The sequence below is a fragment of the Bufo gargarizans genome, chromosome 1, assembly GCF_014858855.1.
Source record: "Bufo gargarizans isolate SCDJY-AF-19 chromosome 1, ASM1485885v1, whole genome shotgun sequence".
In the NCBI taxonomy this organism is placed as follows: Eukaryota; Metazoa; Chordata; class Amphibia; order Anura; family Bufonidae; genus Bufo; species Bufo gargarizans.
The window spans coordinates 226,571,053-226,598,928 of record NC_058080.1 but is presented as its reverse complement, the minus strand read 5'-3'; the positions used below and the strand labels follow the sequence as shown (position 1 = coordinate 226,598,928).

General features: G+C 45.4%; 1 pseudogene; it reads right to left on the bottom strand.

The window, feature by feature from the left end:
* Window positions 1-228: 228 nt before the first annotated feature.
* Window positions 229-27,876, bottom strand: LOC122926046 (annotated as a pseudogene).

Genomic DNA, 27,876 nt, shown 5'->3' with positions numbered 1-27,876 from the left:
GGAAAAAACATGGCTTTGACTATACAAACTTTTGTTGGCAAGGTGACATCTCTGCTTTTAATTACACTTTCCAAGTTTGTCATTGCTTTCCTTCCAAGAAGCAAACGTCTTTTAATTTGAATACTGCTAATACTAATACTAATACTGCTTCCATTTCTTCCCCCTCTATTTGCCAGGAGGGGATGGATCCTGATGCCATGATCTTAGTTTTTTTAATGTTGAGACAGGTCAACTTCGAAAAACAGCTTGTTCTTCCGTTAGTTCTCGGTTCACATATTGCTGAAGCCTAGCTTGCAGAATCTTTAGCATAACCTTGCTAGCATGTGAGATGAGGGCAATTGTTCGATAGTTTGAACATTCTTTGGCATTGCCCTTCTTTGGGATTGGGATGTAAATGTAACTTCACTATCTAGAATGTCTAGGTCAATGCTCATACTATCAGGGTTATCAGTAAAATTGAAATATTTTTTGTACAGTTTTTCTGTATATTCTTGCCATCGTTTCTTAATCTATTCCACTTCTGTTAGGTCCCTAACATTTTTGTCTTTTATCACGCCCATTTTAGTGTGAAATGTTCCCTGAATGTCTCTAATATTCTTGAAAAGATCTCTTGTTTTTCCCATTCTGTAGTTTTTTCTATTTCCTTGCATTGCTCATTTAGAAAAGCCTTCTTATCCATCCTTGCTATTCTCTAAAAGTCTGCATTCAACTGGCAATATTTAGTGTTGAGCAAGCATGCTCGGCCGAATACCAGTTCGGCTCGAGCATCGCTACTCTCGGCACATGGTGGTACTTGGCCAAATACCGCATGTGCTCGAGCGCAATGCTCGAGTCTCCTCCCTGCACGCTAAGCAGCCAATAAATGTGCAGGTAAGTACTGCCCTCACTGTAATGTGAGTAGCCATGTTGGCTACTGGCATTACAGTGATTGGCTGGCCGGAAAACGTCATCGGGTGCTATATATCAGTGACATCCAGTGAAGGTTTTCCATAGACGGTGTCCCCTGCGGACAGTTAAATTATCCATGCCACATCTCCTGTTTAAAGTGTGCGCATCCCTAAAATATCAGTGACATACAGTGCAGTTTTTCCGTAGATGTCGTCCGCTGCGGACTGTTAAATTATCCACACCATAGCTCCTGTTTAAAGTGTGCACATCCCTAAAATATCAGTGACATCCAGTGCAGTTTTTTGTAGAAGGTGTCCGCTGCGGACTGTTAAATTATCCACACCACATCTCCTGTTTAAAGTGTGTACATTTGTAAAATATCTGTGACATGCAGTACACTTTTTCTGTAGACACTGCGAACTGTGACATTACCTGTGGTACCTGTCCTGTATAACGTTTCCTCATCAGAAATACTGCTGTTATTTTTTTTGCACATACACTTCCAAATCCTCCGCTACTGTACGTGTGACATACTTTCAAGAATATATAACATTTTAAATAAAGAAGGCGAGTAGTAGGGGATGGAGAAGTGGCTGTGATGCTGATGGTGCACGCAGAGTCCCTGGCCCTGGGTGCGGAGAAACTGTGCCTACTGTCAGAGCACAAGAAAAACAATCATCCAAGATACCTAGCTTCATGTCCCAGTTTGCAGGGCGGCGCAGGACACCACTCTTGAAATCAGCCCAGTGCGAGCAGGTGGTCGGTTGGATTGCGGCAGATAATGCTTCCAGTCAGTTAAGCACCACCCTGTCTTCCACCAAGTCCAGTCTCAGTAGCCAGGAGTCTGGTCCACACAATCCTCACCTTGATCCTCCTTCCTCCCACGATTTACAGTGTGGCCAAACAAGTGATCCCACAGTCGGATATTCCGAGGAGCTTTTTTCAGCGCCATTACTTGATTTGGCCCTCTCGCCAAGCACGCTTCAAGAAGGAAATTAGATCTTGTGCCCAGATTCCCAACCTCTTGAGCATCCACAGTCCCAAGAACATGACGGTGGTGAATGGCAATCAGAGTTTAATGAGGTGGATGATGAGGAGACACAGTCAATGAGTCAACTGCAATTACTGTCTCAAGAGGTTGATGAAGAGGATGAGACACAAATGGCAATCACTGAGGTTGTGGTTAGGTCAACAAATCAGGAGGATGATCAGAGTGAGGAAGTGGAAGAGGAGGTGGTGGACGATGAGTTCATTGACCCAACCTGGGATGATGGCAAGCCGAGCGAGGAGAGCAGTACAGAGGGGGAGGAATCTGCAGCACCGCAACAGGCTGGAAGAGGCAGTGGGGTGGCAAAAGGGAGAAGGCGGGCCACACCAAACAGGCCCGCAACTGTTCCACAGAGCACCCCCTTGCATAAATCTCCCTTGCCAAGGAGTAGTGCAGACGACAAAAGAATAGTAGTTTGCAACCTGAGCCATACGAAAATGAGCCGGGGCGTGAACACTAGCAACCTCACCACCACCAACATGATCCTCCACATGGCATCCAAGCACCGTAATAAGTAGGACGAACACCTGGGTCCACAATTTATGTCTGCAGGTCACACCACTGCCTCCTCTTCCCCTATGTTACATGCTGGCCAATCCCCTGTCGAAGGCGCAGGCACAGATGCCTCCTGCCCTCCACATGGACCATCGCAAGCGCCATCAGCAACCACATCCACTTCCGTGTCCCTGCGCAGCGTCCAAATGTCCTTACCCCAGGCCTTTGAATGCAAGAAAAAATACCCAGCCACTCACCCAATGACCATAGCACTAAATGCGCAGCTTTCCAAATTACTGGCCCTGGAAATGTTGGCATTTAGGCTAGTGGACACTGATGCCTTCTGCAGCCTGATGTCGGCGGCTGTCCCACGTTACACAGTCCCCAGCTGCCACTATTTTTCAAGGTGTGCCATGACTGCCTTACACCAACATGTGGCCCGTAACATCACACCTGACAAACACAGTTGATGGGAAGGTCCACTTAATCACGGACACATGGACAAGTGCATTCGGCCAGGGACGTTACATTTCCCTGATGGCACACTGGGTGAATGTTGTAGAGGATGGGAGCGAGTCCTACCCTGGGATGGCACAGGTGCTGCCAAAGCCAAGGATTGTGGACCTACGTTAGTGGCTCCAACCCCCACTTCCTCCACTTCCACCTCCGAATTATCTACGCCCAGCACCAGTCAGTCATCAGTCGATAGCTGAAAGCAGTGTAGCACTGCAGTGGGGAAGCAGCAACAGACCGTGCTGAAGCTGATATGCTTAGGGGACAAGCAGCACAGCACCGCAGAACTGTGGCAGGGAATAAGAGACCAGACTGAGCTGTGGCTCTCGACACTCAACCTAGAAGCAGGCATGGTTGTGTCTGATAATGGCTGTAACTTGGTGGCAGCTTTGGAGCTCCGCAACCTTAGACACATCCTATGCCTTGCCCACGTCTTCAACCTTGTGGTTCAGCGGTTTCCCAAAACCTACCCCTATTTGCCTGAGCTACTGGTGAAGGTGTGCCGTGTGTGTGCACTTTTCCGCAAGTCACCAACAGCTTCAGCCGGTCTGTCAATGCTGCAGCAGCACTTTAAATTGCCAGCTCACTGGCTGTTGTGCGACGTGAGCACGTGCTGGAACTCCACGTTCCATATGTTGGCCAGTCTTTGTGAGCAGCAGAGGGCAGAAGTGGAATACCAGCTGCAACACGCTCGTCATCTTTCCAGTCAGCTTCTGCTATTCACAAGTGATGAGTGGGCATGGATGTCTGACCTCTGTGAGGTTTTAAGAAACTTTGAGGAATCAACACAGATGGTGAGCGGCAATAACGCTATTATCAGCGTAACCATCCCACTTCTGTGTCTACTCAAACGCTAGCTGCTCACAATTAAGGACAGCGCATTGCATGTGGAAGAGGTATAAATGGGGGAAGACATTACACTGGGTGATAGCCAGACCACCCTCAGTTTGTCTTCTCAGCACGAATTGGACAATGAAGAGGAGGAGGACCAGGGAACGGTTGCCTCCGCTACAGAGGGTAGTACCCATGGAAGTTTAATTCCATCTGGTCAGCGTGGGTGGGCAGAAGAGGAGGAAGAGGATGAGGAGATTGAGAGTCATCCTCCTGATGATGACAGCGAAGTCTTGCCTGTTGGTACTCTGGCACACATGGCTGACTTCATGTTAGGCTGCCTTTCCCGCGACCCGCGAGTTATACGCATTTTAGACAACACGGATTACTGGTTGTTCACCCTTCTCGACCCCCGCTACAAAGAGAACTTCTCATTTCTCATTCCTCTGGTGGAGCGGATGAGCAAAACGGTGCAATACCAGAAGATCCTTGTTGAAAAATTGCTCCAAAAATTTCCATCTGACATTGCTGGCGGCAGAATCCATAGTTCCTTGGCCAACCAAGGAGGGGAGGCTAGGGGAACACACAGCAGTTTCAACAGAGGCAGGGCAACACTCTCCAAAGCCTGAGACATGACACCCTGCCAGCACCCTCATCCTGATGCACGTCCTACTGTAACAAGGAGAGAAAATTTTTGGAAGATGATGGAGTACATAGAAGACCGTGTCAGCGTCCTCAATGATCTCTCAGTGCCTTACAACTACTGGGTGTCCAAGCTGGACACATGGCACGAACTGGCGCTCTACGCTTTGGAGGTGCTGGCCTGCAGGATTAAATCGGAGATCATGTAATTGATTTGGCGACTACACGTGCTAAAAGGTTAACTGAATAAATAGGTGTTGCTAAAATATAACTTCTATTGGATATATATTAAAATGATTGGGGAAAATTATTATCATAAAATATAGTTTAATCCCCCTAATTTTTCAGGGATAATTCACCAGGGGGGTAGCCAGCCAACTTGCAGGCACCGCTATCTCCCCGGGGACAAAGTTGACGTGGGGGAGGAGGAGTATATGAACAGACCAGATAGGCAAAGGGTGTCCAATAATTACTCACCACATTGAGTGTGTAATAGCACTATTGCCTGATGTGTGCCTGGACCTCAGTATGTCACTGATACTATTTACATTCAGTCAGTAAACAATGGTCTCTTACACACACTTCATTTTCCACTGCTCACCTCCAAAGATTTCCTCCACCAACTACAGTCATGTGAAAAAAATTAGGACACCCTTTGAAAGCATGTGGTTTTTTGTAACATTTTTAATAAAAGGTTATTTCATCTCCGTTTCAACAATACAGAGAGATTAAAGTAATCCGACTAAACAAAGAAAACTGAAGAAAAGTCTTTTCAAGATCTTCTGTAAATGTCATTCTACAAAAATGCCTATTCTAACTGAGGAAAAAGATAGGACACCCTTGCCCCTAATAGCGAGTGTTACCTCCTTTGGCTGAAATAACTGCAGTGAGACGGTTCTTGTAGCCATCTACCAGTCTTCGACATCGGTCTGAGGAAATTTTACCCCACTCCTCAATGCAGAACTTTTTCAGCTGTGAGATGTTTGAGGGGTTTCTTGCACGTACAGCCCTTTTCAAGTCACCCCACAGCATCTCAATGGGATTCAAATCTGGACTTTGACTTGGCCATTCCAGGACTCTCCATTTCTTCTTTTTCAGCCAATCTTTGGTTGATTTACTAGTATGTTTTGGGTCATTGTCATGTTGCATGGTCCAGTTCCGCTTCAGCTTTAATTTTCTAACTGATGGTCTCACATGTTCTTCAAGCACCTTCTGATACACAGTAGAATTCATCGTGGATTCTATGATGGTGAGCTGACCAGGTCCTGCTGCAGCAAAGCAGCCCCAAACCATGACACTTCCACCTCCATGCTTCACAGTTGGTATGAGGTTCTTTTCTTGGAATGCTGTGTTTGGTTTACGCCAAACATGTCCTCTGCTGTTGTGTCCAAATAATTCAATTTTGGACTCATCTGTCCAAAGAACATTATTCCAGAAGTCCTGGTCTTTGTCAACTTTATCTCTGGCAAATGTCAGTCTGTCCTCGATGTTTCTCTTGGAAAGCAAAGGTTTCCTCCTTGCACACCTCCCATGCAAGTTAAACTTGTACAGTCTCTTTCTGATTGTAGAGGCATGTACTTCTACATCAACAGTAGCCAGAGCCTGCTGTAGTTCTCGAGATGACACTTTAGGGTTTTTGGAGACCTCTTTTAGCATCTTGCGGTCTGCTCTTGGGGTGAACTTGCTGGGGCGACCAGTCCTGGGCATGTTGGCAGTTGTTTTGAAAGCCCTCCACTTGTAGACTATCTTCCGGACAGTGGAATGGCTGATTTCAAAATCTTTTGAGATCTTTTTAAATCCCTTCCCAGACTCATAGGCTGCTACAATCTTTTTTCTGAAGTCCTCTGACAGCTCTTTTGCTCTCACCATGGTGCTCACTCTCACTTCAACAGTCAGGAGCACACCAAACTAAGTGTCTGAGGTTTAAATAGGGCAAGCCTCATTCAACATGCAGAGTAACGATCTACTAATTATGTGCACCTGGTGTGATATACCTGTGTGAGATCTGAGCCAATTTAAGAGGGAATACATGTGAGGGTGTCCTATCTTTTTCCTCAGTTAGAATAGGCATTTTTGTAGAATGACATTTACAGAAGATCTTGAAAAGACTTTTCTTCAGTTTTCTTTGTTTAGTTGGATTACTTTAATCTCTCTGTATTGTTGAAACGGAGATGAAATAACCTTTTATTAAAAATGTTACAAAAAACCACATGCTTTCAAAGGGTGTCCTAATTTTTTCACATGACTGTATACTATAACGCTGGCTATGAACACATTAGCTCTAGCTGTCTCACTTTCGCTGTTATTAGCTCTGAATGTTAAAGCGAACCTTTCACCTGCATTTCACTTAATAAACTATCAAAAGTACCTTATAGATCATCCTCATTGTGTTATCATACAGTCTTGTCCCACTTTTCTGCCATGTATATGCATGAAAAAATCGCCTTATAAAGTACTCTTCTCCAGCTCCACAAGTCACGATAGAAGTCAAGGGGGTAGCCCTTTCCTCACTCCAGGCTGTAACTCCCCTGCCCTAACCCCGCCTCTATGCAGTCTAATTGACACCCAGCTCAGTCGCCGGGACCGCGCTTGTACAGGCGGCGCATGCGCCGTCGGCCTCAGTAGCAGCGCGATCCCGTCTATCGTGCAGACTCAAGCGCGATCCTGTAATAAATATAATGTTTTACAGGGTCAGCTCAGCTGCAGTCCCTCGCATATAATTTTTTAGAGGGTCAGCTCAGCTGCAGGCCTCGCATATAATTTTTTAGAGGGTCATCTCAGCTGCAGTCCCTTCGCATTAAATCTTTTAGAGGGTTAGCTCACCAGCAGGCCCGCACCTCAAATCTTTTACATGGTCAGCGCACCAGCAGGCCCACACCTCAAATCTTTTACAGGGTCAACTCACCTGCAGGCCCTCCCCTAATTATACAATAATTTGCATGCATGCTGCCTTGCTTGGATGTGGTATCCGTAGCCGTTTCTCAGGCTCCCTCTCTGAAATCAAACACTGATTCCCCGTTACCCGTAGTTATATTTGTTTGCGCTGACAATAACATTGAAAGTTGATAGGCCAGACATCCGAATGGATCGTTGCCGTCACGGGGACGTGCGATCGGCCCCAGGTTAACTAGAGTCACTAAAGCGGCAGCAGGCCCACAACGCATAATGTTTTAGATGGTCAGATCAGCAGGCCCTTGATCCAAATGTTTGAGGGTCGCCAGCAGGCCATCAATCATAATTTTTCAAGGGTGTGTATGATGCCCTCCTTTATGTGTAATAAAGGGTGTATTGGAGTGCCGGTTCCTTGTAATTTTTGGCAGCCCTTTTCCTTAGTACATAGGCTTTATAAATGTAGGAGTCACACTACCTGAACAATTGTACCACAATATGAATGAGGCCCTCCTTTAGGTTGTATCATGTTGTTACAGATTGTATCGGAGTGCCTTTTCCTTGTAATTTTTGGCAGCACTTGCACTTTATATACAAGTAAATATAAAAATTGATTTTTATTCGGTTTGGTGCGTATTATTGTCAGTCTGTAAAAGTGGTGTCCTATTCGGACAACATCGTTTCCAGCAGCGAATTGCGAGTCTAAGATGCATCCAGACATCCTCCCCATGCTGTTCCTGAACCATTTCAGTGGTGTTTCCATCAATTTCTGACATTTTCCTATGAACCATGCCCCCACCCCTCTTCAGAGCAGGGGATGCCTGGTTTAATGCTCGGGTTCTCCCATTGGCTTCCATTATACTCGGGTGCGCGGTCGAGCACCCGAACATCCTGATGTGTTTGGCCCGAGCACCCGAGCACTACGGTGCTCGATCAACACTAGCGATATTGTTCCCTTTCTCCTTTGCCTTTTGCTTCCCTTTTTTCCTCAGGTATTTGTAAAGCCTCTTTAACCACTTCAGCCCCGCTAGGTGAAACCCCCTTCATGACCAGGCCACTTTTTACACTTCGGCACTACACTCCTTTCACCGTTTATCGCTCGGTCATGCAACTTACCACCCAAATGAATTTTACCTCCTTTTCTTCTCACTAATGGAGCTTTCATTTGGTGGTATTTTATTGCTGCTGACATTTTTACTTTTTTTGTTATTAATCAAAATGTAACGATTTTTTTGCAAAAAAATGACATTTTTCACTTTCAGCTGTGAAATTTTGCAAAAAAAACGACATCCATATATAAATTTTTCGCTAAATTTATAGTTCTACATGTCTTTGATAAAAAAAAATGTTTGGGCAAAAAAAAAATGGTTTGGGTAAAAGTTATAGCATTTACAAACTATGGTACAAAAATGTGAATTTCCGCTTTTTGAAACGGCTCTGATTTTCTGAGCACCTGTCATGTTTCCTGAGGTTCTACAATGCCCAAACAGTAGAAAAACCCCACAAATGACCCCATTTCGGAAAGTAGACACCCTAAGGTATTCGCTGATGGGCATAGTGAGTTCATAGAACTTTTTATTTTTTGTCACAAGTTAGCGGAAAATGATGATGATATCTCATATTCCACTAACTTGCGACAAAAAATAAAAAATTCTAGGAACTCACCATGCCCCTCACAGAATACCTTGGGGTGTCTTCTTTCCAAAATGGGGTCACTTGTGGGGTAGTTATACTGCCCTGGCAATTTAGGGGCCCAAATGTGTGAGAAGAACTTTGCAATCAAAATGTGTAAGAAATGACCGGTGAAATCCGAAAGGTGCACTTTGGAATATGCGCCCCTTTGCCCACCTTGGCAGCAAAAAAGTGTCACACATGTGGTATCGCTGTACTCAGGAGAAGTTGGGGAATGTGTTTTGGGGTGTCATTTTACATATACCCATGCTGGGTGAGAGAAATATCTTGGCAAAAGACAACTTTTCCAATTTTTTTATACAAAGTTGGCATTTGACCAAGATATTTTTCTCACCCAGCATGGGTATATGTAAAATGACACCCCAAAACACATTGCCCAACTTCTCCTGAGTACGGCGATACCAGATGTGTCACACTTTTTTGCTGCCAAGGTGGGCAAAGGGGCACATATTCCAAAGTGCACCTTTCGGATTTTGCAGGGCATTTTTTACACATTTTGATTGCAAAGTTCTTCTCACACATTTGGGCCCCTAAATTGCCAGGGCAGTATAACTACCCCACAAGTGACCCCATTTTGGAAAGAAGACACCCCAAGGTATTCCGTGAGGGGCATGGCGAGTTCCTAGAATTTTTTATTTTTTGTCGCAAGTTAGTGGAATATGAGACTTTGTAAGGAAAAAAGAAAAAAAAAGAAAAATCATCATTTTCCGCTAAATTGTGACAAAAAATAAAAAATTCTAGGAACTCGCCGTGCCCCCCACGGAATACCTTGGGGTGTCTTCTTTCCAAAATGGGGTCACTTGTGGCGTAGTTATACTGCCCTGGCAATTTAGGGGCCCAAATGTGTAAGAAGTACCTTGAAATCAAAATGTGTAAAAAATGGCCTGCGAAATCCGAAAGGTGCCCCTTTGCCCACCTTGGCTGCAAAAAAGTGTCACACATCTGGTATCGCCGTACTCAGGAGAAGTTGGGCAATGTGTTTTGGGGGGTCATTTTACATATACCCATGCTGGGTGAGAGAAATATCTTGGCAAAAGACAACTTTTCCCATTTTTTTATACAAAGTTGGCATTTGACCAAGATATTTTTCTCACCCAGCATGGGTATATGTAAAATGACACCCCAAAACACATTCTCCAACTTCTCCTGAGTACGGTGATACCACATGTGTGACACTTTTTTGCAGCCTAGATGCGCAAAGGGGCCCAAATTCCTTTTAGGAGGGCATTTTTAGACATTTGGATCCCAGACTTCTTCTCACACTTTCGGGCCCCTAAAAAGCCAGGGCAGTATAAATACCCCACATGTGACCCCACTTTGGAAAGAAGACACCCCGAGGTATTCAATGAGGGGCATGGCGAGTTCCTAGAATTTTTTTTTTTTTTGCATAAGTTAGCGGATATTGATTTTTTTTGTTTTTTTTCTCACAAAGTCTCACTTTCCGCTAACTTAGGACAAAAATTTCAATCTTTCATGGACTCAATATGCCCCTCACGGAATACCTTGGGGTGTCTTCTTTCCGAAATGGGGTCACATGTGGGGTATTTATACTGCCCTGGCTTTTTAGGGGCCCTAAAGCGTGAGAAGTCTGGAATATAAATGTCTAAAAATGTTTACGCATTTGGATTCCGTGAGGGGTATGGTGCATCCATGTGAGATTTTATTTTTTGACACAAGTTAGTGGAGTATGAGACTTTGTAAGAAAAAACAAAAACAAACAAAAAATGTCCGCTAACTTGTGCCAAAAAAAATGGCTGAATGGAGCCTTACCAGGGGGGGAGTGATCAATGACAGGGGGGTGATCAGGGAGTCTATATGGGTGATCACCCCCCTGTCATTGATCACCCCCCCTGTAAGGCTCCATTCAGACGTCCGCATGATTTTTACGGATCCATGGATACATGGATCGGATCCACAGAACGCATGCGGACGTCTGAATGGAGCCTTACAGGGGGGTTATCAATGACAGGGGGTGATCAGGGTAATCAGGGTGATCACCCCCCTGTCACTGATCACCCCCCCTGTAAGGCTCCATTCAGACGTCCGCATGATTTTTACGGATACATGGATACATGGATCGGATCCACAGAACGCATGCGGACGTCTGAATGGAGCCTTACAGGGGGGTTATCAATGACAGGGGGTGATCAGGGTAATCAGGGTGATCACCCCCCTGTCACTGATCACCCCCCCTGTAAGGCTCCATTCAGACATCCGCATGATTTTTTACGGATCCATGGATACATGGATCGGATCCACAGAACGCATGCGGACGTCTGAATGGAGCCTTACAGGGGGGTTATCAATGACAGGGGGTGATCAGGGTAATCAGGGTGATCACCCCCCTGTCACTGATCACCCCCCCTGTAAGGCTCCATTCAGACATCCGCATGATTTTTTACGGATCCATGGATACATGGATCGGATCCACAGAACGCATGCGGACGTCTGAATGGAGCCTTACAGGGGGGTTATCAATGACAGGGGGTGATCAGGGTAATCAGGGTGATCACCCCCCTGTCACTGATCACCCCCCCTGTAAGGCTCCATTCAGACATCCGCATGATTTTTTACGGATCCATGGATACATGGATCGGATCCACAGAACGCATGCGGACGTCTGAATGGAGCCTTACAGGGGGGTTATCAATGACAGGGGGTGATCAGGGTAATCAGGGTGATCACCCCCCTGTCACTGATCACCCCCCCTGTAAGGCTCCATTCAGACGTCCGCATGATTTTTACGGATACATGGATACATGGATCGGATCCACAGAACGCATGCGGACGTCTGAATGGAGCCTTACAGGGGGGTTATCAATGACAGGGGGTGATCAGGGTAATCAGGGTGATCACCCCCCTGTCACTGATCACCCCCCCTGTAAGGCTCCATTCAGACATCCGCATGATTTTTTACGGATCCATGGATACATGGATCGGATCCACAGAACGCATGCGGACGTCTGAATGGAGCCTTACAGGGGGGTTATCAATGACAGGGGGTGATCAGGGTAATCAGGGTGATCACCCCCCTGTCACTGATCACCCCCCCTGTAAGGCTCCATTCAGACATCCGCATGATTTTTTACGGATCCATGGATACATGGATCGGATCCACAGAACGCATGCGGACGTCTGAATGGAGCCTTACAGGGGGGTTATCAATGACAGGGGGTGATCAGGGTAATCAGGGTGATCACCCCCCTGTCACTGATCACCCCCCCTGTAAGGCTCCATTCAGACATCCGCATGATTTTTTACGGATCCATGGATACATGGATCGGATCCACAGAACGCATGCGGACGTCTGAATGGAGCCTTACAGGGGGGTTATCAATGACAGGGGGTGATCAGGGTAATCAGGGTGATCACCCCCCTGTCACTGATCACCCCCCCTGTAAGGCTCCATTCAGACATCCGCATGATTTTTTACGGATCCATGGATACATGGATCGGATCCACAGAACGCATGCGGACGTCTGAATGGAGCCTTACAGGGGGGTTATCAATGACAGGGGGTGATCAGGGTAATCAGGGTGATCACCCCCCTGTCACTGATCACCCCCCCTGTAAGGCTCCATTCAGACGTCCGCATGATTTTTACGGATACATGGATACATGGATCGGATCCACAGAACGCATGCGGACGTCTGAATGGAGCCTTACAGGGGGGTTATCAATGACAGGGGGTGATCAGGGTAATCAGGGTGATCACCCCCCTGTCACTGATCACCCCCCCTGTAAGGCTCCATTCAGACATCCGCATGATTTTTTACGGATCCATGGATACATGGATCGGATCCACAGAACGCATGCGGACGTCTGAATGATTTTTTACGGATCCATGGATACATGGATCGGATCCACAGAACGCATGCGGACGTCTGAATGGAGCCTTACAGGGGGGTTATCAATGACAGGGGGTGATCAGGGTAATCAGGGTGATCACCCCCCTGTCACTGATCACCCCCCCTGTAAGGCTCCATTCAGACATCCGCATGATTTTTTACGGATCCATGGATACATGGATCGGATCCACAGAACGCATGCGGACGTCTGAATGGAGCCTTACAGGGGGGTTATCAATGACAGGGGGTGATCAGGGTAATCAGGGTGATCACCCCCCTGTCACTGATCACCCCCCCTGTAAGGCTCCATTCAGACATCCGCATGATTTTTTACGGATCCATGGATACATGGATCGGATCCACAGAACGCATGCGGACGTCTGAATGGAGCCTTACAGGGGGGTTATCAATGACAGGGGGTGATCAGGGTAATCAGGGTGATCACCCCCCTGTCACTGATCACCCCCCCTGTAAGGCTCCATTCAGACATCCGCATGATTTTTACGGATCCATGGATACATGGATCGGATCCGTAAAAATCATGCGGACGTCTGAATGGAGCCTGACAGGGGGGTGATCAATGACAGGGGGGTGATCAATGACAGGGGGGTGATCAATGACAGGGGGTGATCAGGGAGTGTATATGGGTGATCACCCGCCTGTCATTGATCACCCCCCTGTAAGGCTCCATTCAGACGTCCGCATGATTTTTACGGATCCATGGATACATGGATCGGATCCGTAAAAATCATGCGGACGTCTGAATGGAGCCTGACAGGGCGGTGATCAATGACAGGGGGTGATCAGGGAGTGTATATGGGTGATCACCCGCCTGTCATTGATCACCCCCCTGTAAGGCTCCATTCAGACGTCCGCATGATTTTTACGGATCCATGGATACATGGATCGGATCCGTAAAAATCATGCGGACGTCTGAACGGAGCCTGACAGGGGGGTGATCAATGACAGGGCGGTGATCAATGACAGGGGGGTGATCAGGGAGTTTATATGGGGTGATCAGGGGTTTATAAGGGGTTAATAAGTGACGGGGGGGGGTGTAGTGTAGTGTAGTGTGGTGTTTGGTAGGACTGTACTGACCTACCTGAGTCCTCTGGTGGTCGATCCTAACAAAAGGGACCACCAGAGGACCAGGTAGGAGGTATATTAGACGCTGTTATGAAAACAGCGTCTAATATACCTGTTAGGGGTTAAAAAATTCGGATCTCCAGCCTGCCAGCGAGCGATCGCCGCTGGCAGGCTGGAGATCCACTCGCTTACCTTCTGTTCCTGTGAGCGCGCGCCCCTGTGCGCGCGCGTTCACAGGAAATCTCGCGTCTCGCGAGAAGACGCGTATATGCGTCCAGGAGGAGTAAAGCAACCACCTCCCGGACGCATATACGCGTACGGCGGTCGGGAGGTGGTTAAACAGCCATTTTGCTCTCTTGCTCTTCTCTTTCTTTGGAATGTTCCTTGTAGCTGCCTCTTGCAAAATGTTGTGAACCTCCGTCCATAGCTCCTTAGGTACCCTTTCTACCAGATCTAATCCCTTGAATCTATTTGTAACCTCCACTGCATATTCATAAGAGATATTATTTAAGTCATAATTGCAAGGTCTGGCATCTTTTCTGAATTTCTTCAATTTAAGTTTGAATTTTGCAATAAGAAGCTGATGATCTGAACCACAATCAACACCAGGTCTTGTTTTTGCTGACTGTACAGAACGTCTCCATCTCTGACTGCAGAGTATATACGGTCAGGTCCATAAATATTGGGACATCGACACAATTCTAACATTTTTGGCTCTATACACCACCACAATGAATTTGAAATAAAACGAACATGATGTGCTTTAACTGCAGACTGTCATCTTTAATTTGAGGGTATTTACATCCAAATCAGGTGAACGGTGTAGGAATTACAACAGTTTGCATATGTGCCTCCCACTTGTTAAGGGACCAAAAGTAATGGGACAATTGGCTTCTCGGCTGTTCCATGGCCAGGTGTGTGTTATTCCCTCATTATCCCAATTACAATGAGCAGATAAAAGGTCCAGAGTTCATTTCAAGTGTGCTATTTGCATTTGGAATCTGTTGCTGTCAACTCTCAAGATGAGATCCAAAGAGCTGTCACTATCAGTGAAGCCATCATTAGGCTGAAAAAACAAAACAAACCCATCAGAGAGATAGCAAAAACATTAGGTGTGGCCAAAACAATTGTTTGGAACATTCTTAAAAAGAAGGAACGCACCAGTGAGCTCAGCAACACCAAAAGACCTGGAAGACCACGGAAAACAACTGTAGTGGATGACCGAAGAATTCTTTCCCAGGTAAAGAAAACACCCTTCACAACAGTTGGCCAGATCAAGAATACTCTCCAGGAGGTAGGTGTATGTGTGTCAAAGTCAACAATCAAGAGAAGACTTCACCAGAGTGAATACAGAGGGTTCGCCACAAGATGTAAACCATTGGTGAGCATCAAAAACAGGAAGGCCAGATTAGAGTTTGCCAAACGACATCTAAAAAAGCCTTCACAGTTCTGGAACAATATTTTATGGACTGATGAGACCAAGATCAACTTGTACCAGAGTAATGGGAAGAGAAGAGTATGGAAAAGGAAAGGAACTGCTCATGATCCTTAGCATACCACCTCATCAGTGAAGCATGGTGGTGGTAGTGTCATGGCGTGGGCATGTATGGCTGCCAATTGAACTGGTTCTCTTGTATTTATAGATGATGTGACTGCTGAAAAAAGCAGCAGGATGAATTCTGAAGTCTTGCAGGCAATTTTATCTGCTCTTATTCAGCCAAATGCTTTAGAACTCATTGGACGGCGCTTCACAGTGCAGATGGACAATGACCCAAAGCATACTGCAAAAGCAGCCAGAGAGTTTTTTAAGGGAAAGAAGTGGAATGTTATGCAATGGCCAAGTCAATCACCTGACCTGAATCCGATTGAGCATGCATTTCACTTGCTGAAGACAAAACTGAAGGGAAAATGCCCCAAGAACAAGCATAAACTCAAGAAAGTTGCAGTAGAGGCCTGGCAGAACATCACCAGGGATGAAACCCAGCGTCTGGGGAAGTCTATGTGTTCCAGACTTCAGGCTGTAATTGACTGCAAAGGATTTGCAACCAAGTATTAAAAAGTTAAAGTTTGATTTATGATTATTATTTTGTCCCATTACTTTTGGTCCCTTAGCAAGTGGGAGGCACATATGCAAACTGTTGTAATTCCTACAACGTTCACCTGATTTGGATGTAAATACCCTCAAATTAAAGCTAACAGTCTGCAGTTAAAGCACATCTTGTTCGTTTCATTTCAAATCCATTGTGAAGGTGTGTAGAGCCAAACATTTTAGAATTGTGTTGATGTTCCAATATTTATGGACCTGACTGTAGTCAATCTGATTTCGGTATTGACCATTTGGTGATTTCCATGTGTATAATGGTCTTTTGTGTTGTTGGAAAAGTGTTTTTGTTATGACCAGCGAGTTATCTTGACAAAATTCTTTTAGTCTCTGACCTGCTTCATTTTGTTCTTCGAGGCCAAAATTGCCTGTTATTCCAGTTATCTTTTGATTTCCTACTTTATTATTCCAGTCTCCTATGATAAGAGTTACATCTTTTTTTGGTGTTAGTTCTAGAAGGCCTTGTAGGCGTTGATAGAATTGGTCAGCTTCAGCCTCATCAGCATCTGTAGTTGGGGCATAAACTTGAATTACAGTGATGTTGAATGGTTTGACTTGGAATCAAACAGAGATCATTCTGTCATTTTTGAGACTGTAACCCAGTACTGCTTTTTTCACTCTTTTATTGACTATGAGGGCTACTCCATTCCTTCTTCGAGATTCTTGCCCACAGTAGTAGATATAATGGTCATCTGAATAAAATTCACCCATTCCTGTCCATTTTAGTTCACTGACTCCCAAGATGTTGATGTTGAGTCTTGCCATCTCACCTTTCACCACCTCCAACTTGCTTTGGTTCATAGATCTTACGTTCCAGTTTACTATACAATACTGTTCTTTACAGCATCAGACTTTCCTTTCACCTCCTGCCACATCTGCAGCTGAGCATCCTTTCAGCTTTGGCCCAGTTGCTTCATTCTTTCTGGTGCTGCTTGTACTCGCCCTCCACTCTTCCCCAGTAGCATTTTGGACACCATCCGATAGGATGTCTGTTCCTTAACTAACACTACAGTGCTTCAGAGTTGTAAGGGATAGTCTCTTTTCAGGGGGTCACAAGACAACGGATTTTCATGTCCAAACTGTGCATTTATTTTGACAATCTTCTTATAAAGGATAGTCCAGCTATACATCACTGGGTGGGGTGAGGTTCCCGCACCGCCAACACTTAAAACACAAATAAACTCCTGCCCGTCTAGGCGCTACCTAAACACAATACGTCCCTACCTCACTCATAGAGCTCAGTTCACACATGGACAACATATGCGGCTTTCCTCAGCAAACATCAATACTACAGCCTCCAGGCTGTGGCAACTCCAGTACCTTTTGGGGGAGTGTGGCCCAGTGGTCCTCCAGACGCTGGGCGTGCAACCCTCGTTCTCTAGGTGTCGCTAGGTCCTCCAAACCTCAGGCTATTCAAAGCCCTGTGGCCCCTCAGTCCTCCTGACTGAGACCACACACAGAGACTCTGCTTCACAGAACAGTCTCGTTCTCCCTCCTCAGACTGACCTCCTCTGAGGCGCTTTATGCAAGCCTGATTACAGCAGGCCTCACCTGCGATCACCTCAGGTAGAAAGGAAAACCCATACTGGAAGGGTGTGGACTGGGAACTCCCTTTACCAAACCTAGCCACCAGTCCAAGTAAAATCCAGCCAGAAAATGTATACAAAAATGTCTCAGCAAACTATGCTTTGCTGAGACTACTGCCACTCTCTGGATTTTATCTGTCTCACATATCTGAGATACCTGAAGTGGGACAACACACCTTCCGGCACTGTTCACATTACCACAGAGTATTGATATCTGATGCAGCTTCCTCTCTCCTCTGTCCCCTGATTGTGATATGTTTCTCCCTGTCAGCTATAACAAGCAGAAGGCAGGAAAGAGCATTATGAAACTACATATCTTAGGATACACTGAAGTTTCTGCACACAGCACAAATAGTTTAGACAGGCAGTGTGAGTCAGGGGAGTTTTATAACTGCAGCTAATCAATCACTGCTCTTCTAGTCTCTTAGGGCAGAATTAGTATCTTCAGACGCACCCTTTACATGGAAGGAAATACAGAGAAATAAAGGTGGTGTAGCTAAGTGGGGAAGGGACTTGTCTGAGCTGAGCTGCCAGGAGGGATTTAAAACTTGCTGGTGTAATCTTGACTGACATTCTGTCTATACATTAGAGCATACTCTCGACTGGTGGTCAGATTGGGGATCATATGACCTGGTGTCTATAATTAAAGGGTTAAAAGTGCTTGGGAACAACTGAGCTCTAGTGATATATCTAGTGATCTGACATTGCAAATTTGACTAGATGGTTTTGTGTGTATAGCTACAGTAGCTGTGTAAATTATGACACAGCTATTTGGGAATCTGTCACCAGCTGTATGATGTCCTATCTGAGGTCAGTATAAACCGGGGTCACTTACTTATTTCTGTTCATTCATTTTCTAAAAATCAGTGTTGACCAGATTCAAACCCTGAGCTCTGGAGTCCTGGTATTTATGAGTAGTGATGAGCGCCAGGGGCAATATTCGAATTTGCAATATTTCGCGAATATTTGGTAGAATAGTCGTCATATATTCGCGAATTTGAGATTATTTTCTTGATCGCGAAAAATCGGCAATGTAATATTAGCTTAATGTGTGCGAAATATAGGCGTGGGTCACTATAGCTAAATTTTTCAAGCTGCTAGAAGTTTCCTGAGACTGGAGAAAACGGTTGGCACGGCAGAACATTACAATAGATTTATATGCAGATAGAGTGCTCCAATAAATTCGCAATTGCGAACTCGGCACTAATGATGCAAATTCACATTCACAGTGCAGGTGGAAAAAGTATGTGAACCCCTAGACTAATGACATCTCCAAGAGCTAATTGGAGTGAGGTGTCAGCCAAATAGAGTCCAATCAATGAGATGAGATTGGAGGTGTTGGTTACAGCTGCCCTGCCCTATAAAAAACACACACCAGTTCTGGGTTTGCTTTTCACAAGAAGCATTGCCTGATGTGAATGATGCCTCCCACAGAAGAGCTCTCAGAAGACCGATTAAGAATTGTTGACTTGCATAAAGCTGTAAAGGGTTATAAAAGTATCTCCAAAAGCCTTGCTGTTCATCAGTCCACGGTAAGAGAAATTGTCTATAAATAGAGAAAGTTCAGAACTGCTGCTACTCTCCCCAGGGGTGGCCGTCCTGTAAAGATGACTGCAAGAGCACAGTGCAGACTGCTCAATGAGGTGAAGAAGAATCCTAGAGTGTCAGCTAAAGACTTACAAAAGTCTCTGGCATATGCTAACATCCCTGTTAGCGAATCTACGCTACGTAAAACACTAAACAAGAATGGATTTCATGAGAGGATACCACAGAGAAAGCCACTGCTGTCCAAAAAAAACATTGCTGCACGTTTACAGTTTGCACAAGAGCACCTGGATGTTCCACAGCAGTACTGTGTACTTGAGTTGTTTGGAAGAAACACACAACACTATGTGTGGAGAAAAAGAGGCACAGCACACCAACATCAAAACCTCATCCCAACTGTGAAGTATGGTGGTGGGGGCATCATGGTTTGAGCTGCTTTGCTGCGTCAGGGCCTGTACGGATTGCTATCATCGAAGGAAAACTGAATTCCCAAGTTTATCAAGACATTTTGCAGGAGAACTTAAGGTCATCTGTCCACCAGCTGAAGCTCAACAGAAGATGGGTTTTGCAACAGGACAACGACCCAAAGCATAGAAGTAAATCAACAACAGAATGGCTTAAACAGAAGAAAATACGCCTTCTGGAATGGCCCAGTCAGAGTCCTGACCACAACCCGATTAAGATGCTATGGCATGACCTCAAGAAAGCGATTCACACCAGACATCCCAAGAATATTGCTGAACTGAAACAGTTCTGTAAAGAGGAATGGTCAAGAATTACTTCTGACCGTTGTGCACGTCTGATCTGCAACTACGGGAAACGTTTGGTTGAAGTTATTGCTGCCAAAGGAGGTTCAGCCAGCTATTAAATCCAAGGGTTCATATACTTTTTCCACCTGCACTGTGAATGTTTACATGGTGTGTTCAATAAAAATATGGTAACATTTAATTATTTGTGTGTTATTAGTTTAAGCAGACTGTGATTGTCTATTGTTGTGACTTAGATGAAGATCAGATCACATTTTATGACCAATTTGTGCAAAAATCCATATCATTCCAAAGGGTTCACATACCTTTTCTTGCAACTGTATGCCTAAATGAATTAAGCACTTGGAAAGCATTGAATAATTTTGAACAAAACGAGTTTTACTCCAACAATTACCTGATCTACATCAAAGTTTGTGTAGTAAACAGTGTATGAAAATGTAATGGAATAACAACATTTCAAAAAGTCTTGTTTTTCAGTTTAAAAGTCTTACTTGAGCAAGGACCAGTACTGTTAAAAGTGCTTCAGACATCTGGTTTTGCGTTTGTGAACGGTCATATTTTCCCGTTGCAAAAACCAGCAGTAGTCCCCCATCATGTTGGGATTCTATCTGCCTTGATACCTGTTCTCCATGGTAGGAATATCTTTATGGAACCGCTCTCCATGTTCGTCACTTACATGTCCCAAATTGGGTTGGAAAAAGTCAAGAAGGGATTGTAAGAAATGCACTTTCAATGACATTCGGCAGCCAAGTTGGCCATATGCTGTAAGCATGTTGTCTACTAATTCAGCATAGTTTGCAGCTCGTCTGTTTCCAAGGAAGTTCTGCACTACTAGCACAAATGCATCCTAAGCTGCAAGTTCCAGAGGGTTGAGTTTTGTTCTGAATGTGTCATCATGTATTAGTTTGTTGATTTCGAGGCCAATAAAAATTCCGGCCTTTATTTTAACATCAGTTTTCGGTGTGCTAAACTTCTTCTTCAAACATTGGAAACCATTTCCATCACGATCAAGTGCAATTACAAAATTTTTCATTAACACCTTAAGGACCCGGCTCATTTTCACCTTAAGGATCAGGCCATTTTTTGCAAATCTGACCAGTGTCACTTTGAGTGGTGATAACTTTAAAACACTTTAACTTATCCAGGCAATTCTGAGATTGTTTTTTCGGCACATATTGTACTTCATGACACTGGTAAAATGAAGTAAAAATATTTTTTTTTAAAATTATAAAAAAATAACAAATTTACCAAAAATTTGTAAAAAATTGCAAATTTCCAAGTTTCAATTTATCTACTTCTATAATACATAGTAATACCTCCAAACATATTTATTACTTTACATTCCCCATATGTCTACTTCATGTTTGCATCATTTTGGGAATGATATTTTATATTTTGGGGATGTTACAAGGCTTAGAAGTTTGGAAGAAAATCTTGAAATTCTTCAGAACTTTTCAAAAACCCAATTTTTAGGGACCAGTTCAGGTCTGAAGTCACTTTGTAAGGCTTATATAATAGAAACCACCAAAAAATGACACCATTCTAGAAACTACACCCCTCAAGGTATTCAAAACTGATTTTACAAACTTTGTTAACCCTTTAGGTGTTCCACAAGAATTAATGGAAAATACAGATACAATTTCAAAATGTCACTTTTTTGGCATATTTTCCATTTTAATAATTTTTTCTCCGGTTACAAAGTAAGGGTTAACAGCTAAACAAGACTCAATATTTATGGCTCTGATTCTGTAGTTTACAGAAACACCCCATATGTGGTCATAAACCACTGTACGGGCACACGGCAGGGTGCAGAAGGAAAAGAATGCCATACGGTTTTGGAAAGGCAGATTTTGCTAGACTGTTTTTTTTTGCCCCCCTGATGCACCCCTAGAGTAGAAACTCCATAAAAGTAACTCCATCTAAGAAACTACACCCCTCAAGGTATTTAAAACTGATTTTACAAACGTTGTTAACCCTTTAGGTGTTCCACAAGAGTTATTGGCAAATAGAGATGACATTTCAGAATTTCAATTTTTGGGCAAATTTTCCATTTTACTATTTTTTTTCCAGTTACAAAGCAAGGGTTAACAGCCAAACAAAACTCATTATTTATGGCCCTGATTCTGTAGTTTACAGAAACACCCCATATGTGGTCGTAAACCACTGTAAGGGCACACGGTGGGGCGCAGAAGGAAAGGAATGCCATACGGTTTTGGAAGGCAGATTTTGCTGGTCTGTTTTTTTAACCATATTTCTTTTTATTGAAAGGAAAATCAAGGCCATAGCCCACACATGACAGTACAATGATGGCAATAGGGTACAAGATAGTCATCCAGCATACATGTCAAGTGCAAACAATACCAGCTGTCATTGACATTGATCATATAAAGAAATCAAAGAAAAGAGAAAAGGGGGAAAGGGGACGTCAGGAGGGGAAGGGGGGGAGGGAAACAAGGAAGGGATATACTGCTCTATCAAGTAAAGTTTCTATAGACTTTCCATGGAGACCATAATTTTAAGAAGCGAGAGCGTGAGTTATTCTCCCAATGCGCTAGCTCCTCGAAACGGTAGATCTGATCCACCTTCTCAGACCACATAAGGGCAGTCGGCGGGGAATCGTTCTTCCACAAAAAGGGTATGATCAACCTAGCCGCTGTGAGCAACATCGTTGGAAGGTCATGTTTGGTAGGTGTAAGGGACTTGTTTGGGCACCATAACAGAATAAGCTTGACATCCAGTGATATCTCAGTATTACATATTTGGTTGACTAATGCCTCAATAGTGCTCCAGAACGGCCGGATCTTAAGACAAAACCACCAAATATGTGATAGAGATCCAGTGTCTGTGCCACATCTCCAACATTTTTCGGAGACCTCTGGGTTCAATTTATGCAAAAACTCAGGTGTTTTGTACCACCTGCAGAGAAGTTTAAATGAGTTCTCCTGGATTCTCACACAACGGCTGAAACCGTGCGAATGAGCCAGAATAAACGCCCTTTCTGGATCCGTGAAGGCTATGGAGAGTTCACGTTCCCATGAAGCCATGAAACGAAGCTCCGGGGGCAGGGAAGAGAGCAATTCTTTATACATCTGAGATAACGGCTGAATAAGAGGCTTAGTAGTCAAAACCTTCTTTTCAAGCCAGGTGGGGGAGCCACTTCCAGAGAGGAGTCCAACACAAAGTTTGGTATCCCTCTGAAAGTTCGCTAGATGGAAAAAGGGTGCAGCTTTGACCTCAGGGAGGTCCATTACTGAATCCCAGTGCAAGCTACCGTCCGGGAGAAGGACATCCCGCAGAGCAATGTCAGCGAGCTTAGACCAAATCCCGGTGGGGTGTAACACAGCAGAGTGTAGGTGACATTGAAGTAGTCTAAGCGGCATACAAGCGTTTGGGAAATTAAAGGTATGTGATTGGACCATTTTAGACCACTCTACCAGCATGCCCTTCCAAACCGGGGATGAATGACAGTGGTTAGCTGAAATAGGCCTTATACCCCACATAGACAACAATTCCTGGTCAGTCAAAAGAGCGTTTTCAAGACGGGAGCAAAGGGAGTTGGACTGGCGAGACATAATGGTAACACATCTACCTAACTGTACAGCAGCGTAGTAAAGCTTGACATCTGGCATCCCAAAACCTCCTAACTTCTTATCCCTTGTAAGCACAGAGTAGGCAATACGTGGCGATTTGCCATTCCATAGGAAGCGTGTGAATACCCTACGGACTTCAGTAAAGTATGAATTTGGAAGCCAAATAGGGAGGGACTGCAGCAAGTATAAAAATTTGGGGAGGATAAAGGTCTTGATGTAGTTTTTAACGGCCCACCCAGGAAACAAACGGGAGTTTCAGATTTTGTAAATGTGAACGAACATTTTGCAGAAGCGGCATATAGTTAAGGGAGATTAGATCCTGAACATTAGCTGATATATGCGTCCCCAAATACACAATGTCTCTAGAGGCCCAAGAAAATGGAGTAGTCCGCTTAAGAGCAGTGATCACTGCTTGTGGGCATGAGATATTGAGAGCCATGGATTTCCCATAATTAATTTTAAAATTCGAAACGAACCCAAAGTCTTCAAATATATTCAGCAACCTGGGCAAGGCCTCCTTAGGGTTTGATGTCATGACTAAAAGGTCATCCGCGAATGCTGCAGCAACGTGAGTGCAGGTACCGATACGTAGACCCTCAATCTCTGGGTCCAACCTAATTTTACATAGTAGGGTCTCCATCACCAGAACGAACAACGCAGGAGATAAGGGGCACCCCTGCCTCGTCCCATTAGTGATGCGAAATGGCGGCGATAGTGTTCCATTCACTTTGACCATGGCAGAGGGGGCCGAGTATAACGTATAGATAGCTTTAATAAATTGGTCCGGTAGACCGAACTTCGACAGGGCCTCGGACATAAAGTGCCAGCTGACCCTGTCGAAGGCCTTTTCCGCGTCCGTGCTCACCAACACCAAGGGCTTAGCTGATCGTTTGGCCCAGTTTACAAGATGAAGAAGCCTTATAGTGTTCTCAGACCCCTGTCTGCCATGGACAAAACCCACCTGGTCCTCATGGACGATGTCGGGCAGCACATCCTGGAGCCTAGTAGCCAAGATCTTCGCCCACCACTTCACATCACAATTAAGCAAAGAGATCGGCCTGTAGTTGCTGCAGCATGTCGGATCCTTGTTCTCCTTATGCAGGATCGTAATATGCGCCATCAAGGAGTGTGGAGCCAGAGAGCCCCCAGTAAGAAGGTAGTTGCACAGGTCCCTAAAACGGGGAATTAAAACATCTTTAAAGGACTTAAAGTAAGCAATAGAAAACCCATCCGGTCCTGGGCTCTTGCCCGAGGGGATGGACATGAGAACCTTATGAATCTCTGAGTCGGTGACTGGTCTAGTCAGCTGAGATGCCTTGAGAGAGGTTATGGAGGGGAGGTCTAAATTCTGCAGGAATTTATTAGTGGCTTCAGAAATATCAGTAGCAGCAGCTCCCTCTGGGGGGGGGGGGGGCAGGTTGTAGAGCGCCTCATAAAAAGTACAGAAGGCCTTAGCTATATCTGGGGTAGATTTATGTACTTTGCCTTTGGGGTCCTTAATAGAGGAAACAAAGGAGTCAGAGAACTGCTTCTTAGCAATCGCCGACATCAGTCTGTTTCCTCTATCCCCATGAGCATAGGCTTTAAATCGGGAACGCAAGATCAGCTTTGCAGAGGTGACATTCAAAAGATTTTTCAAATGTACTCTAGCCTCAGTGAGTTCCGTCAGAATGGCCTTAGCCTGAGATTCCTTGTGAGAGGACTCAAGGCGAGCAATTTTCGCAAGCAAAGCATCTAAAGCCTGCGTCCTTCGCTTTTTCACATAAACCCCTAACGCTATTAGTTCCCCCCGTATAACTACCTCATGTGTCTCCCATAAAGTGGAAGGGGAAGGAGGTGACTCTGTTGTGTCATTGAGCACAAAAAACTCGGAAAGCGAGGCCCTGATTTTGCGAGCGTGGGTAGGATCCAAAATCAGGGTGTCGTTCAGACGCCAGATGCGTTCTTTTCTCTTTGATCCGGACAGGGAGAAATTAATAATAACAGGCGCATGGTCGGACAATGTGATACTACCAATCCGGGCCTCAGAGACATTGCGTATATGTGAGTCAGACAGGAACAGATAATCTAACCTATGGAATGACATCTTAGCATGTGAATAAAAGGTATAATCACGGCCATTAGGGTTCATAGTACGCCAAACATCAAGGAACTTCAATTTCCGTAGGGAAGATTTGAGCCTTCTCAAAAGCCTGTAAGATACAGACGGTCTTCCCAACGAAGTGTCAACAGCTGGCTCTAGAGCCACGTTGAAGTCGCCCCCCAGAACCAACAACCCATCAGTGAATGCTGATAAGGAGGCAAGGGTCTGAACGAGCCATGGTACTTGGCCTCTATTAGGCGCATAGAGATTGGCGAATGTAACCGGCGAGTCACCAATTACACCCTTTACAAAAATGTACCTGCCCTCAGGATCCGCTGAAGTAGCGGTGTGCTTAAAGGGGAGGTTTTTGTGTATAGCTACACTAACTCCTCTACTGGCGGAATCGTGTGTACTATGAAACCACTGAACAAACCTCTTAGGAGGAAGACGAGGGATTTTATTTGTTCTAAAATGCGTCTCCTGGAGGAAGACTACCGAGACCTTATCCTTCAGCAGAAGGGAAATGGTGTGAGACCTTTTGCATGGCTCGTTCAGCCCTTGTGCATTCAGGGAGGCGACTACAATTGATGACATGACAATATCCGTGTTAGGAAGAGAGAGCACAAATTACCCATGAAAATGTCTAACAGAGTATAGCAAATATGAGCAGAAAGAGGGGGGGAGGGAAAGGGAAAACATGTAAAATAAAATAAATTAAGAGAAATAACCAACAACATGGTGAACTGGTAAAAAAACAGCTCAGATGCAACGTACATCTAAAAGAAAGGTAGGTGTTCACCTATCACCATCCAAGACAGGGTTGGAGTGGTGAGGGGGCAAGTGAAGCACCTCTAGGTCTACTACAAAAACGGAGACCAAAAAACATAAAATGCTACCAGCACCGGAAACGATCCGGCCATTCCCCTGCAGTTGGGGAGAGAGAAAATTGCCTACTGGGAGGCAGAGTTCCAAAACATCAGAAAAGTGTCCCGATTAAAGCGTGACTTGTTGTAAAAAACACTAGGCCCAAAAACGTAAAACTTTGCAAAAAGCAAAACGCTCAGAAAAAGGCCTTAACCTTCCATGTAAACAATAGGCTGTGCAGCCGAGAGACAGTCATCTCCAATGTAGGAAAAGAAGGCAAGGCACGGTGTTGGCAGTCCCTGCTAGCAGGCAAAAATAATCAACGGCACCTTGTTCTGGGCTCAAGTGAGGGCCCTGTCCATCTTGCTGCGACCCAGGCGATCCGACTTGCTTGCGGATGCCGTCTGCCAAGGAGACACCCGCGGCGGGACAGGTAAGGGGCCATCTTGGTCTGCTGGTAGCCACGAGGGAATCTCCACCGGAGGGACATCTAGGGACCTCCAAACTGATTCCAGGTCTGCAGGTGACCGCACTGTGAGCAGCTTGCCATTCCTAGAAACAGCCAGTCCAAACGGGTAAAGCCACCGGAACGGAGTCGACGTCTTCCTAAGAACTTCGAGGAGAGGCTTGAATAGGCGCCGCTTAGCCAGGGTGGATGGCGCCAGATCCTGGAACATCTGTATCTGCGCGTTTTCGTACTCTAGCACCTCCATCTCTCGTTGCCTTTTTAAGAGGGCTGCGGTGTCTACATAGCTCAATAGGCCGCAAATTATGTCACGTGGTGGCTCTTGTGGTTTAGGCCTAGGGCGCAGCGCCCTGTGTATGCGCTCCACCACGATCCCCTCCGCTCCGTCTGGCCCCAGCATGGTGGAGAATAACTCACGTGCCACAGTCGGTAAGGCCTCTGCTGCTATCGACTCAGGAAGGCCGCGTATGCGTATATATTGCGCCGGCGACTCCGGTTCTCCTGGTCCTCCAGTTTCAGGAAGGCCTCATTCAGTAGAGCTTTATGGGACGCTAGCACTTCTGACGCTTTACCTTCATAGGTTAAGATGGCATCTTGCGTACCCTCCACCGTGACCACTCTCTGGCCTAAATGCTTCATGTCGTCTTTGATGTCCGCCAAGTCCTGCTTAAGAGGCGTAAGGGCCGATTCAAGGACCCGACGAAGGGTCCGCTCCGACAGAGGCGGATCTCTGGGCCTCCTGTCCGAGGTATCGGAGCCGCTGCCCGCATCGGATAGCTCTCCTGCATCAGAGTCCTGTGCAATAGACGCCGCCATATTGGCGCCTTTCTGCGCGGCAGCTCTCAGCGTTTTTCGGAGAAATTTCTCCATTTCAGGCTGTCTGGAGCGCTGTGGGGTAGACTCTGAGCTTCCTCTTGTCTTTTCTTTGCCAGGTTTCCCCAT